The sequence below is a fragment of the Pinus tabuliformis genome, chromosome 7, assembly GCF_031772625.1.
Source record: "Pinus tabuliformis cultivar Carrire ecotype Pingquan chromosome 7, CPIR1, whole genome shotgun sequence".
In the NCBI taxonomy this organism is placed as follows: Eukaryota; Viridiplantae; Streptophyta; class Pinopsida; order Pinales; family Pinaceae; genus Pinus; species Pinus tabuliformis.
In genome coordinates, this window is record NC_142293.1 from 955,327,094 (window position 1) to 955,344,651 (window position 17,558).

Below are 17,558 nucleotides of genomic sequence, written 5' to 3' on the forward strand. Positions count from 1 at the left end.
AAGGTTTCCCTTGCCCAACCATGATGTGTTGTAATATTATGTCTGTAGCAGTAGATGATATAGGAGTTTTTAGTTTTCTCTATGGTTTATGAAGTTACACAAGGCATGGATGAGGATGGGGTTTCACATGTGGGTGGAGGATTGAGTAACTCAAAATGTTTGATTGTTAGTTCTGAGGAGAGTATATCGGTATGGATAATATCTAGATGGGTGTGTTAAGAAATTACAGTTGGATACAGTTTTGGTATAGACTCCTGTGTTTGATTCTCTAAAGGTCTTGCTTGTAGAGATTTATTTCATTGTTTGCAAGTATAGAAAAAATGCTCAGGATTAAAGTTTGGAAGTTTGAGATTTTGATCTGGGTTACTCCAAGTATGTCTCCTCGAAGTAACTAGAACGTGAATCTGAAATTTATGAATTACATGTTGAAAAATTAAAAGAACGGTGATGAATATGTACAATGGGATAACTATTATTCACAAACTATCATCATTATGATATAATGGTGTCAGGACGACAATAAATGAATAAAATGGACAGTGAAGCACTAGGTGGAATGCACAATGAATAAATACATATCTTTTCCACCAACAAAATCTAATAAAATGTCGTTTCTCCCAAGGAATCAATTCAAATAGTTCCCCGACAATGTCACCACGAGATGTTGGGGCCTAGAGTCACACTATGTCGTGCTATAGTGCAAATCATGGGAACATGTAAGTTTGATCTAATTTGTTGTTATTAATTTAATTTTCTATTGAAATTTTGTGTACGAAATCGTTTGTTTTTATTAATCTTTCTAAATATACCTTTGCATTATTTAGTTTTGACTATTCCTGCGGGTTTGTTTTTGTCTTCAAGCTTCAACAAGAAAAATAAAAATGACGAAAAATTGGAGCAGATTAAATCAAAGGTTTGTGCTTGTTTGTTGTGAATGTTGTTCTGTTAGATGGTTGTGTGAATTATGTCTTAAATTATGTTCATATTAAGTTTGTGTTTATTTCGTATTTAAGTTTCATACACTCTATTTTCCCCATAAACGTTGTCACAAGGAATTAAAGAAACATGAAGAACCATTTTCATCCATTTAAAGCAAATTCTTGATCTTTGTTAACGCATACTTGTTTTTGTTGTAAATGCAGTGAAAGTACTCATGAATCAGTTGATATATATTACACATTTATAGAATCTGAATATCTCATATGCTCTAGAACTCGCCATGATTTTTCACAAGAAGGTGAACATTACCATGAACAAGTTTCAACCAATTCAAATTTTCAAATTTTAATTTAAAAATTAGATTTCTTCTGAGAATCCAGGTAAAGGAAAATGTCAACAATTCATGAGCTTTGGGTTTGGCATAAAGAAATAAAAAGGGTTTGAATAAGGGGGGAAATGGAGAACAAATATTAACAAACTAAAATGAGCAATTAAGAATTCATTTAAGCTTGTTAAAATCATATGGGTAGCTTATCAATTAAGAATTCAGCTACAAGACAACATAGTATTTTGAATTTTGCAATTTCATTAAAAACCCATGTAAAAGTTCATAAAAATAGCCAAGATACTCTACAAAAAATTTGATAAATTCAATATAAAAAAAAACAATCATAATAATTTAGAATTTACTTTAAGTAACAGTCGCATTTACGCATCATATCAAACTAGGTTTACAACATAATTTGCCATGAAAAATCCTTGAAATTGTATTAGTATGGTAAAAAATTAAAAATATAAAGATGGGTTCTTAGAATTACATGAGAAAGAAGAATTCACAACCCAAAACTCACTTCTGAATTCCTTTTTAAACAACTTCAAAAATCCCAACAAATTCTAGAAAAAAAATTACAGAGTTTCCGCTACACCAAAAAATTTATCCTCAATTACATCAAAAGTAGGCCTACATATAAACACTCAAGACTCAAGACCCTAGCCATAAACCACTAGTGGTATTAATAAACCACTAAGAATATTTACAAAAATGACAACTCTCTTATAACAAACTTCCTCTAGAAATTTTTGGAAAAATCTATCAGTTGTAGGGTGGGTTCCCTTTGATTTGGTTGTAGTGAATTGTCCTTCTCTCTCTTGCTTGGGCATTGAGTGTTACTCTCTATCTTGATTTTTCATTAGCTGGGTTGTTCTCTACCTTGGTTGGGTTGTAGATGGTGAAGGCCTTGGTTATGCCAATGTTGGTGCTAGTGCAGATGGTTGAGGTTGGGCATGTTATAGTTGTAAAGGCCTGGAACTTGATCTTGCCTCTGTCAATGACGCTTGTGGAATTGGTGTATATCCACTATGGATGGACAATATATATAGATCCAATATACCTTTCCATTCCTTTCCCAAGGAGACATCGCAAAACTGGGCATAAAAAATTGTCCCTTCCAAGGTTGTGATCGTTTCATAGTATACTTTACCTTGACCTTTGAAGATGTTGTTCAGCATGAACAAAAGCTCAAAATAGTCTTCATACAAATTTACAATATCCTTCCCTTATAATGGGCAGTCCTCCTCCCCAAGACTTTTTTATCTTTCTTAATATAATTTATACTTTTCATAAGGGATTCCTTGGAATACAAATCCCTGTGCCTATCAAATAATGGTGGGAACTTTCTCTTATATAACCCTTCACATTTATCTTGAAAAATTTGTACCTCATTATCTAGTTCTTTTGTTTTCGTTTCTACCTGTGTTATCAACTTTTGTTTCCTCTTCATCTGGTTATCCCTAGCTACCAATTATTATCCCTAGGACACTATGAAATCTTTTATCCTCTCTTGGATCAACTCCATGTTACCCCAATGTCTATCCATTGTATTCATAGTCTTGTCCTAGATAATTCTTTTAGCTGACTTGAAAGAGGATTTGGTTGGGTTCTTCCTCCTTAAGACCTTCAATTCAGCCTCAATTTTCTTATTATTTTCTTGTGCTTGGTACATCTTAATTTTGGTGCTCTTGAGATCTTCTTACTTCATATTTAGTAGTTGATCTTGATTTGAGAGTAGAGCTTGCAACTTATTTACATCCTCTGATACAATTAGGGATTCTACTTTCCCAATCAAAAAATTCGGGGTATATTAAAACTACAAAGTCTCATTTGTCTTCTCTTTAATTCCTTGGACCTGTGCCTCTAATAGCCCAATTCGGTCCCTTTATTCCTTGTCTCATATAGCGCAACCTTCAAAAATTGGCTCTCTTTTTCTACCGTTGCTGACTAAATTGTTTGTGAAGGATGTGAATTTGGAATCTTGACCTATTTACTCATTCAGGGTACCTCCTTGTCCTTTTCCTCCAATACAACCTTATATTGCTTAAAATACCTAGGGATTGTGGCCAGGTGTGTGATTTTATCTTATATGATTTAATCCTCATCTTTTTGGTCCTACAGACCATCATCTCATATTTCAATTGATTATTGACCCTTGTATATAGATCTTACATCTTTTTGGTCGTAACATTTGTTCAATGCGTTTGTCTATGCACCATGTGGGTTTCTTGAATGTTCAAATCCATGATATGTGGGTTACTTGCATGTTCAAATCCATGATATCAGTATACGGAATATGATCATCATGCAAGGATAATTTATGTGCTTGATCATTTGACGTGATCTTGTTGTCTCCATTTTGGATTGCAGTACTACCAGCTTGAAAACGTATTTTTCATAATCTAATGTGCTCTTATGATGTATGGGAGGAAGGGTTTGATTCTTCACTATTTTGATATCTATCTTCCTATCCTTAGAATATTTCTTGGTTATTTCTCAGAAGTTTTATACTATTAACACGTGTCCAGGCTCGAACACCTCTCCTAACTTGGTTGCCTCTAATCCTAACATGCCAAAGTGAAAGGTCTTCATGGTAACTATTGGTTTTGATAGAGTTTCCATCTGATTGTTGTATAGTGTCAGAGCCTATGACTCTGTCTCATCATCATATTCATCTTCATTTTCTCCTACTTCTTTACTTGTCCTAGATTTCTTTAGGTTAGGCTCCTCCCCTTCATCAACATCCATGGGTTTTGATGTGCCTTGTTTCTTGCCAGAGAGGTGAGAAAAATATGACTCAGTTGGATGTAGTATGTCCTCACCTTCTTCCCAAGTAGATTTGTTAGCACAATATTCTACTATGGTATTCAAATCATATTTGTGATTTTTTCAATCCTTATATTTTCTCCATTCATAAATTACACTGTGGGGATCATTTCCAGACTCCAACTTATGGGAAATCGAATCCCTCCAATATCTTTTCCAAGAGTTCCAAAGCATTCCTTGAATTAACACAAAGTGGTCCCACCTTGTGGGGATTGTGGAAAGTGGCTATTGCTTTCCTTAAAGTGAAATGTGCAATGTCACTTCCAAATCTCTCCCTTATGTACTCTAGTGCAAAAATGTGAGGAATCAAGAATACTAGCAGCTGGTAAGGTTGGTCTTCAAGCCCATATATTCTTATGATTGTGTAGTCCTTGAAAAGGTACCAATCACCAACTCTAGTATATGCGGTAAACTGCAGCTTTTACCTAAGGAAAGGAGGGACTCATAAATTAGTATCAATGCATTATACTTATCTACCATTCTAGGCTTTAGGTGATCTAGGTAAAAATATTATTTAAGGATGAATAGGTGGACTAGATAGGATTGGTAGTGGAAGGACTTTCCTTCTCCAAACTATATTATATGAGAGTGAATTTTTTCTGATAGAAATTATAGGAAATCAAATTTGATGCAGGCTTTGGTGGCCAGATGACACAAGGATACCAAGGGACCTAGAATTGTCTCAGTTATATAGACATTAGCATCAAGACCTAGAACCTGGGAAACCATGGAGAAAGACGAATTTTACATGGAATCAAAAGTTGTGATGTGATAAGGAGGATGACTAGAAGGATACCACTCCTTCTTTGACATAAATGGCAACCATTTATTGCTATACCTTTAGTGCGAGAGTTCCATTTCTCTTCAATTGTCTCGTTATTTAACCTTTGAAATTTTTTCCTGTCGGGAAATGATAACATGTCTACAATAACATCCATGGTTGTTTTAATTATTTCCTTGCCTTCCTAGAACAAGATAATAATGCTTTTGTCTGGAAAGTATCTGCTTACACACCAAGTCACCATTTCTGGCAAGTGGAACACTTGCGGGACACTGTCAAACAACAAATTTGATGAATACATATTATTATGGTCTACTATTAATTTGTTAGTACTTTGTATAATTTGAATAATTTCCTTCATATCATAGGTGGTTATCCTCAGATCCTGAACATTGACATATCCATGTAAAAATTTGGTATTTCTATTTTCTATTTAATCTATACATCAATGGAACTTTTAGTGGATGAGGAGGCCATTAGAAAATACAACTTGTTGGGATTGGCTAGACGATTGATGAGTAGGGAAAAGACAGAAGGAATATTCTTTGGGACTTTACCAACGAGGATCCACCATGTGTTGAAAGGATGTTGGCTAATGAAGTTGAGTGAGAAATGTTAAAATGAATGGATAGTGAAATTGGATGACATGTGCACATATCAATTTTATGGTTCTTTCGAGAGTTTGATCTTGAATTCAACAAACCTTGAATCAAATTGAGCTTGCACGTGTAATTAATAGGCTAATTGATTAGGGTGAAGCTTTTATTTTGCTTAACTAAGGGGGGTTTTCCCATGAAGCACACATTTTTTCACAAGGAGGGGCTAGTGTTTTCCCTAATGTTGAGAAGTGTGGCAAGAAAGGATCAATTTGGCTTAGCCTTGGTCAAATTAAGAAAAATTGAAATTTCCACATGTAGACAAATTGGAGGCAGTTAACTGAGGTGACATGGATCTTGTCACTCTGTTAGCTCAGAAAATTCGATTTAGACGGCTTGGAGTTCAGTTATGCATGTGAGGTTTCTAATTTATAGCAATCTAGTTCAATTATTTCTAGTTGTACTTAGTTAAACTAGTTCTAACAGTTAATAGAACTAATTGGAGGTTAGTTGTGCAATGGGACAATAATCTAATGTGGAGATCATTAAATTAATTGATCAATCAACCAAAAATATCTCATGCATGCAAGGAATTCGAATTTCTCAGTTGTGGTGGAGATTCCAAGGTAGTGTAACATCAATTATAAACTAGTGTTGAGTGTATAGGTGTTGCATGAAACCAATGATCAATCCTTGGGAAGTGGGAAATCATTTTGGAAGAAATTCCTAAAGAATAGGGACTAACTTCCTCAGGATTTGCGCAAGGAAATAAGGGCCTTGGTGAGAAAAAATTTGACTAAGTGTTGGCTAGAGCTTATTCACTGAGAAGGAGAATAATTATTCTTTTGCAGGTTGAGCTCAGAGTTGGAGCTAGAAATTTTAATAGTTTCAAAATTCATTAACTAATGCAAACAAACTTGAGGGGTTTTCCTAGTTTGGTTCCCCTAGAAATCATTGTGTATTTTTGGTTTTTCTTATTGCATGTATATGCATGTTGTTCTAAATTGTGAATTTCATTCCACATATCAGTAGAGTAGAATTGTGTCTCTTGATTTTAGATTAAATTTCTTGAGAAGTTGCAATTTCTATCAAATTTCTACATGGTATCAGAGCAAGATTCAAATTAGAACAAGAATTTCTATTTTTTTTCTCAGGAGGTTCAAATTTGCAGCTTCAGTGTAGACGTATTTCCTCAAAGTTAAGAGAATGGACTTCAATAGACTAATATTAAAGCATGCCTTCAAAGGAAGCTCAAATTTCATTGTCAGGAAGGATATCATGGAGACAGTGCTTGATGGCAATGGATTCTTGAATTTTCTCAAGACAGACATTCCAAACCCAGGATCATTTGATGCCTAAAACCTATCCCAATGGAATAAATATGTAGCCAGGGCAAGGAGAATAATCCTGGAGGGAGTAAGAGACCACATTATCTCAAATCTCCATGGAAAAGAGACATAATTTTCCATGTGGAAGGCACTGACTAAGGCATTCGAAAATACAAGCGACCATAGAAAATTGGCCCTGAAAGACAAACTTCGAAACATTAAGATGCAGAGAAAAAAAAAAAAATACCATTTCATAGTATCTCACCATATTTACACAAGTTCGGCATGAGATTGGAGGGGTTGGTGTGAATGTTGCAAAAAATGACCTAGTGAGCCTAGCTCTTCTAGGCCTTCCAAAATCCTGGCACAGCTATTAAGACTCTATGAAAGGAAGGGAAAAATTATGGAATTGGGAACGCTTATGGCCTGATTTCGTACAACAAGAAATCAAGGAAAATACTAGAGATGGAGATTCATCCAAGGGAGCGGATGAAAACAATTTTTCATTAGTTGGGAAGGGTAAGAAGGGTGAAGGGAAGAAATATCAAACCAAACCAAATTCCAACCAAGGGAGCAAGAAGAAAAACTTATCGCAAATAAAAAGCTTCAATTTTCATGAATTTCAGCACTATGCTACAAAGTGTCCACACAAAAATTCTAGCAAGAAGAACTTAGGAGGAGCCGTAGGTGAAGTATTGGCTTCACATTTTAGTTATACTTCACCCTAGTCGCATGCATGGCCAACACTGTGATGGGGAGTGTGTGGTACTTGGACTCGGGTGTCTCCTTCCACATGATAAGGTGTAGAGAGTTTTTCAATGACCTAGAGGAGAAATATCTCCATATGCATATTGAGCTTGGGGACAGTGGAAGGTAAAATGCTACCAGGATTGCTACAGTAACCTTTTTGAGGGAGTCGAGATCCACTCTTCGCCTCAAATATGTCATGTTTGTACTAGGCCTGAAGAAGAGCATCATCTTTATAGTAGTTTTGGAAGATCGTGGCTATGATGTTATTTTTAGTAAAGGGAAATCCTTTCTGAGATACATAGCTACTAGGCAGGTGAAGCAGGATGCTACCGGGATTGCTACAGTAACCTTTTTGAGGGAGTCGAGATCCACTCTTCGCCTCAAATATGTCATGTTTGTACTAGGCCTGAAGAAGAGCATCATCTTTATAGTAGTTTTGGAAGATCGTGGCTATGATGTTATTTTTAGTAAAGGGAAATACTTTCTGAGATACATAGCTACTAGGCAGGTGAAGCAGGTAGGGCTTCATGTGAAGAACATGTACAAACTTGATATGGAATATTGAACTGCATTAAGAAGTAATGCAAAGAAAGTGAAAAGTCGAGATGTTGGTGAACTCCAACACAGAAGACTTGGTCACTTGCACCATGTAACCCTTAAAATTATGTAACAAATAACCATTGGCCTCCTTAAAGGATCACTTGAGCAACAGGATATCTACAAGGGTTGTACCTTGGAGAAGTATGTAAAATCTAAATTCCATGATCAAGACAGTAAAGCAAATGTAGTCTCGGAGAGAGTCCACTTTGATGTTTGCGGACACTTCTCAACATCCTCCACTGCCAGACATAAATATTATGTTATTTTAATTGATGATTTCTCAAGAAATTGTTGGGTCTTCTTAATGTGAAAGAAGGATGAGACATTCTTACAAATTTTAGAATTCAAGGCACTAGTTGAAAAAAACACCGGTAAGAAGGTGAAGTCTCTTAGGAGTGAAAATGGAGGTGAGTATGTTTCAAATGACTTCAAGGACTTTTTTGCTAAAGAAGGGGGTAGCTGAGAGAAATAGTTGAAGCATTGTGGGAGCTACAAGAGCTATGCTAAATGACCAAGGCCTGCCACTGCATTTGTGGGTAGAGGCATGTAACACAGTAGTCTACTTGAAAAACAAGAGTCCTCATGGGATTCTTGGTATGATTACATCGGAGGAGTCCTTCTTGGGGAGGGAGTCGGATGTTTCTCATCTTAAAAAATTTGGACCCTCTCTTTACTGCCATGTCTCCAAATATTTGAGGAAGAAACCTAAGCCAATAGCAGCGTTGGGAGTTTTTGTGGATTACAATGAAACTCCACACAATTACCGAGTGTACTTACTGTTGGTCACTTTAATTGCTTATTGAATTAAACAACAAAGTGTGACATTAATTGTCAACCCAGGGAAGTCTTGTTATTTCAAAGGCAACTGTGTACTATATGTACTCAATTTTAAAAGCAACAAAAGTTGTAGTACAAACAAATCACGCCTTACTTTAACAAACTGAAGCTCCACTCTGTATTACAAACACTCTACTGCAGATAACTATCAAAGAATGCGTAATTCCATTCAAAGAGTCATACAATGGAAAAGAGTCAATCTGCAAAGGAAAACAATGGTTGTGCTGTAACAAAGAGTCAGGACCCTATCCCCAGAGCGGGAATCTCCAGCACCTACCTCTGATTAACTAGCTTGCCAATTCACTCTGTAACTTAATCACCGGTGAAACACTCATGAATTAACTTTGAATAATACAACAATCAATTGAGAAAGAAACAGAGTTTCAGCAAAAGGTATTATAAACAATATTCAGCAAACAGTACTTGTTAACAAGGCATGAATAAAAGACACACTTGACACATTGCATAAATATAATGGGTGAATCTTGTGATGAAGGTGGGCCCTGTCCTTCTCACAAGATTCCCCAGGAGACAAGAACTAGAAAAAGATGTTCAGAACAAAATTTTATTCATCCATCAATATGTCATATTACAAAAAGAATTCCAGTCCTGTTCCTTCAACTGAGCCTTTTTCCACAGTCTGTTTTTTCCCTCTAATGTAGATGTCTTCTCTTTATAAAGAGGCGAAATCTATTACAAAAGATTTACATTATTTTAACCCATTATACAAAAATAGGGAAATCAATTTCCCGTCAACAAAATGTTGTTACAGTAATACTGTCTTTAGATTATAGGCGTTACATCCAGTGTAACAGCTTCCTCGGTGATCAGTCTGGTTCCTTTGCTGCTGTCAAATTTAGAATGCAAATCTCAATTGTTTTAGCATCGAGATTCGTGTGCCGTTTTTACTGTTTCAACAACTGCAAAAATAGTCTCGCAAACTCCAGGCTGTTTCAGCAACGCGGACTGCACATCATTCTTTAACTATTCAGCACTTAATAATTCAAAGATTAACTATGAAGATATCGTGATTATATGCTAAATAATTAAACGTATAGTGATGAGAAGAATCATTACATACCTTAGGGATAATTGGGTTAAAACACTAACAAGGACTTTTTAAATATAAGTTGAAAAGGATGATATCATGGCAAAATGTATGGTCAAAAAGGGACAATATGAGGTCCTAACACTTACCTTCCCTCAAAATGACAGTTGTGCGATGGGATGTAAATTTTGATGAGGAGAAAGAAATGAGATTCTCTTTTGAGAGGGAGCTTCAAATCCCACTAGAAGAGGAGCTTTTAACACCAAAGGAGTAGCCTTGGGAGGAGCCTTAGGAAGTTGTGGAGAAACCACAAATGGTGGAGTAGAGAGGAGGTAGAGTGAGGACATCCACTCAATCAAAACCATCTAAAGAAGGTAGAAAAAGAACCAAGGAAACTAAAAGATTGGTGCAAGATGCGAGGGAGCATGTGGGAGCTCCTTCAAATTTATGCAGGCAAAGGAAGTCATCTAAGAGGTACAAGCTACATCACTCTAATGAAAGAGATTATAGAAACTAAGCCATCATCTTTTGAGGAAGAAGTTGAGCAACAAGTTTGGTTTGATGTAATGGTGGAAGAATATGAATCCATCATAAAGAACAATGTTTGGGAAGTGGTCCCAAGAATGGTAGAAAAATCAGTTGTGGGTTCAAAACAAATATTTAAAGTTAAGCATGTAGCAGATGGAAGCATAGAGAAGTCTAAGTCTAGATTTATGGAAAAATGATTCTCTCAAGTTGAGGGAATTGACTATGAGGAAACCTTTGCTCTCCTAGCAAGGTATTCATCCATTAGAACAATTATTGCATTTATTGCATAGATGGGGTGGAAGATCCACCATATGGATGTAAAAACAACATTTATCAATGGTGTTATTGAGGAGGAAGTGTACATAGATAAACCAGAAGGTTTTGAGACATTTGATCAGGAGTCTCATGTGTGCAAACTCAGACGAGCATTGTACAGTCTCAAACAAGCATCATGAGCTAATCATATTGATAGTTATCTCACTAGATTGGACTTCACCAAAAGTGAAGAAAATGTGAACCTCTATCATATTTTGGTAGAATTTAAATTTATTATCATTGTTTTATATGTTCATGATTAAATATTAACAGGTAATGGGAACCTGATTAGCTCTTGCAAGGAGGACATTGAAAGGGAATTTGAGATGAAAGACATGGGTCTCATGCACTACTTCCTTGGGCTGGAAGTATGACAAGGTGATGGGGAATTATTTGTGTCTCAAGGAAAGTATGCCACTGAGATACTGTAGAGATTTCACATGGAGAGTTGTAAGCCCATGGAGACACCTCTAGTGACCAACTGGAGGAAGGAGAATGCCACTTTACGTGAAGAGGTTGATGATACCATTTATAGACTGCTAGTGGGTTCACAGATGTATCTTCTGATCACATGACCAGATATGTGTTATGCATTCAACCAGCTGAACCAAGCTATGGTTAGGCCAACCAAATTGTATTCGAAGGAATCAAAGCATGTTTTACGATACCTCAAAGACATTACCCAATATGGATTATGGTACAGAAGGAAAGATGGAGTGAAGTTGCATGACTTCATAGATGCAGAGTGACTAGGGATTCCATCTTACTGAAATAGTACATCAACTGCAATTTTTAGTCTTGGGTCCGTAGAAATTTCCTGGTACAGTAGGAAGCAGAGGTTTGTGGTGCTCATCTCAGCAGAAGTTGAATACATGGGTGCAAGTCAAGAAACATGTGAGGCGATCTGGATGACAAAGATCCATGTGGGACTATTTGGTCAGGAGATGGATCCAATTGTGATCTATTTTGATAATCAAATTTGCATTAAGATCTCTGAGAATCCAATGTTTCACGATCGATCCAAGAATATAGATATATAGTATAATCATTTATGGGACTATGTGCAGAGGAGGATAATGTTGCTACAATACATTTCAACTGAGGAACAAGATGATGATATCTTGACAAAGGCTTTGTCAAGTGGGAAGTTCGAATTCCACAGGTGCAGGATAGGGGTGGTTGATAATCCCTTTCTTGCAAAGAGGGAGTGTTGAGAAGTGTAGCAAGAAAGGATCAATTTGGCTTAGCCTTGGACAAATTGAGAAAATCCAAAATTTCCACATTAGCAAACAACATGGAGGTAGTTAACTGAGGTGACATGGATCATGTCGGTCAGTTAGCTTGGTAATTTGAGTTAGAGGGATTGGAGTTTAGTTATGCATGTGTGACTGCTAATTTATAGTAATCCAATTTAGTTATTTTCATTTGTACTCAGTTAAACTAGTTTTAACAATTAATAGAACTAGTTGGAGGCCAATTGCATAGTGGGACAATAATCTAACTTAGAGATCATCCATTTAATTGATCAATAAACCAAAAAAAGCTCATGAATGCAAGGAATTTGAACTGCTCAGTTGTGGTGGAGATTCCAAGGCAGTGTAACATCAGTTGTAAACTAGTGTTGAGTGTACATGTGTTGCATGAAATCAGTGATCAATCCTTGGGAATTGTGAAATCATTTTGGAGGAAATTCCTAAATAATATGGGATAATTTCCTCAAGATTTGCACAAGGAAATAGGGGCCTTGATGAGAAAATATTTGTCTAAGTGTTGGCTAGATACTTTTCATTGAGCAAGAGAACATATATTATTTTGTAGTTTGAGCTTAGAGTTGGAGCTAGCAATTGTAATAGTTTCTCAATTCATTGATTAACGCAAACAAGATTGAGGGGTTTTTCCCAGTTGGGTTCCCCTAGAAATCATTGTGTATTTGTGGGTTTTCTTATTTCGTGTCTATGCATATTTTTCTAAATTGTGAATTTCATTCCATGGATCAGTATAGTAGAATTGTGTCTCGTGATTTTAGATTAAATTTTTAGGCAGATGCAATTTCTATCAAATTTCTACACCTAACTCTTTGAAATTTGCAATTTTGAAAAGAGTGAGGGTTCTTAGCAAGTTCAATTCACAAACAGGGCGAGAATCAATAGTTGACAAGGTGAAATTCAGGTTCAGAGACACGAAATTAAGTTTAGCTAACTTCACTGGAGCACACGGTGAGCTGGAGGATAGATAATTGTAATGCTTACAAAAATGTACCCCGAGCCATTCCATAAAAAAATAAATCTCCCTCTGTCGGGTTTAAAAGCATATAGTTTTGTGGTGTGGAGTGTTCAAGGCCTTAAAATGGTTTGGTATGTCCATTGTTGGATCCTGACCACATGTAAGTTCTTTGATGCCCATGGCATTGTGATGGCACTCGCCCACCCATGCACGCCCGTCAAAGTTTTGTTTCTTAGCCATTTTTCCATTAAAACTTTGAAAACCTTATGTTTTGGCAATTTAAACTTGAAATTCCTTCTTTCACTCAGAGGAGGGATAGAGATAGATTTTTAAAGGGTGGTTCATTCTGGCACCAACATGTATAGATATCTATTTATAACTATAGTCATGAGAGAAATTTATAGTAGAATGCATTTGGTTATGCATATCGTACATATAGGGAATAAAATAAAAAGTTTTTTTTTTAGAAAAGCGGGTTACAATAGTAATAGGTGCAGTAAAATGAAAATTCCCCGCAAACAGTTGTGGGGTATTTACAAAATGGTATTCGAGCCTAGATTTACAACACTCATGCCATATGGGTCAAACTTCACTATAAGGGAAAATCACATATTGTTGGACAACTGTTTAATAAAATTTATAGTGAATGGAAATGGATATATCTCCAAATTTGGCATGAAAGCCTCCAAAGAGGTAGATATACAATTTAATATTATCATTATAGACTCAAATTTTGCAAAGAGATGGATAAATTTTAGTGGTGGAGATGTTAAATTCATACATATGGAAATTTTGGGAAATAAGTATTATTGAAAAAAAGAAAAGAGTAAAAAAAAAAATTAAAAGTTAAAAAGAAATATAATTTAATATTGTGACATCAGTACTGAGGTTGCAATGTCATATGGTAGCACCAAATTGGAATGTGGAGGGGGCTAGATGGAAAACATGTGACACACATCAGAAGTTGGTGAGATATTAAACCCCATGCACCTTTGAAATCGATATCAATATCGATAATTGATATAATCAGGGTTCATCCATCAAATCCATTGAGACAACAAATTCATTTTATCCCCCACATATGTTAGAACTTGATGGGTGAGATGGTCCATTAATGGGAAATGATTGTGGCTATCAGATCCATCAGGGGTGCAACTTCAGTATATAGCCCTGTAAGTTGGAACCTTATGGGAAATTTGGGTCATTAATGGGAAATTATCATGGCCATCAGTTCCATTAAGGGTGAAGCTTCATTTTATCCATTACAGATGTCTGGACCCAATATGGATCTAGGTCATTTTATCGGAATGTTATCAGTCATTGGATCCATAAGGGGTACAATTTCACTAGACTTTTTGTGCATTTTTAGACCCGATATGGCTCTAGGCCATTGGATTAGAATGATCTCAACCATTGGATCCATCAGAGGTGCAAATTCACTTTATCCGTAGTGCAAGTTTTGAAATGATATGGATCTAGGCTATTAGATTAGATTGGTCTCAATTGTTGAATTTTTGAGGGTGTAAGTTGTGCATCATGAAAGAAAATTGGGGAATGAACCATGCATGTAGTTGTAACCAATCAAGGATTTCCACGTGGAAGGTACCATGTGAATCATAGGGCCTACATGGGGACCAAAATGCAAAGAGGACAATTGCATGTGTTTTAAGTGTCTAATGAATGGCATGAATTTAGTTAATTCCCAATGAGAACTAGATACTAAAATATACATAGGAAAATATTGTCCAATAGAGGGAGGGTGCACAAAGAAGGTTTGTATAAATGAGGACAGTTATAGGGTAGGTTTGCAGGTAGATTTGAATGGAGCAAGCTAAAAAATAAAAAAAAATTCAAAAAAAATTGTTGGTTTTTGTTCTTCCCTTGAAGGGCATTTTTGAGATGCTAAACAATGTTTCAAGTAAGGAAAAAAACATAACAACTATATATAAAAATGGGGAGTGTCTCTGTTAGTGTCAGTGTCTTCACACTGCCATCAATGATCAAAATCTGTTCTTTTACATTTCATAGTAGGAGTCCCATACTAATGATTTTTCATTCCATTAGGTCGTGGATTCACTGATGGTAGGGTTTTCTTCAAATTTTTCCCTCATGATCTGTACTTGCTGATCCTCTTTCATATATTTCAGTCATGTCTCATGTTCTCTTTGCAATTCATTTCATTAGGTCTTAGGGTTTGGTCTCATTAAGTTTTAGGGTCCCACCATGGACAAATCCAATAATTGCATGCCAATAATGATCAGCAAGGACATGAGGAGGCCAATAATGATTAGCAAAGCCATAATTTATCATTTTGAAAGCCTAGTGTAGTTTTCACCTCAAAACTTGTTTTGAGGTGAAAAAAGAGTATTTTGTTTTTATCTTCATTTATGATGTAATTTTATCTTTTCATATGTAATATTGGTTCCCAGCTACTCCTGAGCATCTTTTGATGTTGCCAAGCACCTGCCACTGCAAAAAATCAAGTTATCATGAGCACAAATCCACCTACAAAAGAAAAAGACAACAAGCACTAAATCCTAATTTCCTCTCCCACTGAGCTAGGGTTAGTTATGGGATCAAAGATATCTGAGCAAAGGAGGAATAAGGGATATCAGAAGGTATGAGGCCATTTCATATCATCAAACATCAGGTCTCCATCATTTGTCAAGAAGTCAGTCCAAGGAACAAGCCATTCACCACACATAAGGGACGGTTTTTCTTCAAATTGTGTTTCTGAGCAAGAAAAGGTGAATTTAACAAAAGTGAGAGATTTTTTGTTCATCATAGACCCAAGAATAAAAACCTCCTTCAGTTTGTACACAGGAGTCATGGTTTTAGAGAAATGTCAAAAATGCAGTTGCTACAAGAGAGTTAATGTACTTCTGGAGTGACCTTGGGAAAATCAAGATTTCTCCTAGCCGGGTTGACCAAATGACTTATTTTATGAGTTAAATGATAACCAGAGACAAATTTCATTTTAATGAGCTATCATGAGCTCAATTTGGAGTTCAGGAAGACCTCCAAACATTGACTGAAACATCACTTTGCATTTTGGCAGCCTCATTCTGCACATTTTGACCAATCTTGGGATATTGGACTTTTGACAGGGAAAATGAACTCCAAATTGAAAAATTCAAGATGTTCTAGAAATTGGACTCGACAAGATTTCCAACGAGCTATTCTATGCCCAATTTGGACATCGGGAAGGTAGACAAAAGTCGTCCTGAAGTGGCGTAGCACTTAGGGAAGGTGGCGCTGCGCTTAGGGAGTTTTTTGTTAGTGTATTTTTGAACGGGCACTACGCTTATAGGGTGGCATTGCACTCCTAGGTTGTGGCACTGCGCTTAGGCCAGCCAAGCCAAAAGATGATCCTAGCTTCCAATTTATGCCAAATTTCCTCCTATTCAACACTTGGCAAGTAAGTATCATTGTTCCTCTTGCTATTTAGTTTGCATATGTGAAGAATTTCATCGGTTTTTACTCTCAAATATAAAACCCTAACTTTCACTATAAAACCCTAGTTCTTTGGTTTTCCCCACCACTCACCTCATAACTAAACCCTTATCCCCACCACTATTATCACATTCTACCACTCATTTATCACTCCCTTAACCCCCTCCTTCTTATGTTTTGCCCATAGCTTCACCCACACCCATTCCTCCAAGCCATTGCACATACCATTCATCCCATACATTGTCAAAATTGTGTAAACTAAGAGAGTTAACTAAAACATGGACAGAGGAAGTGATTTTGAGTATGATGAAGAGACAGCCAGTGATAGTTCTGTGGAGAGACATAGGCAGAGAAAGCCTCACAAGGGAGGAAAAATCATAAGAGAAGAGCCCACCAATTTAAGAGAATTGCAAGCTTGCCCACTTGCAGTCTCTTGTTTTAGACACCATGGATGTTTTGAATTCTGTGAACTAGTGGAGAGGGTCCAGTTTCATCATGAGCTTGCTAGACTTTTTGCGGCTCATTTGCATAACTATGAAGTGACACTGGATGGAGTAACTTTCACAATATCACCATCTATTATTTCAAAGGGCCAATAGAGATAACCAAATGATGAGGCACATGGCCTATCACTATAGGACACGGAACAAAATTTCCAACATGAGAATGAAGAGGTGTTGGCTTATATGGGCCTGACCCGGGTTCGGAAGAGTTATTTAGCCAAACAAATCCCACAGCTACCAGCCCTTTCGGCAACAGCCCGAGGAGCGCGAACTGAGGTCTCACCTGAGGTAGCAGGGGAGGGTGCTGGAACCAGTTTTCTGCACCCTAGGGATGTCTAGATGTGGTCTGGAGATTCCGCGCACTGGTCTACAGCTCCGCGCTATTTAGTATTCGTGCAGATCCAAATTGATTATACCTTTCTTATTAGTGCGCTATTCTATTGGAGGTTGCAGTTATAAATCAGATCTGTTCAACAGGGTATTTAAGCAAACATTTAATA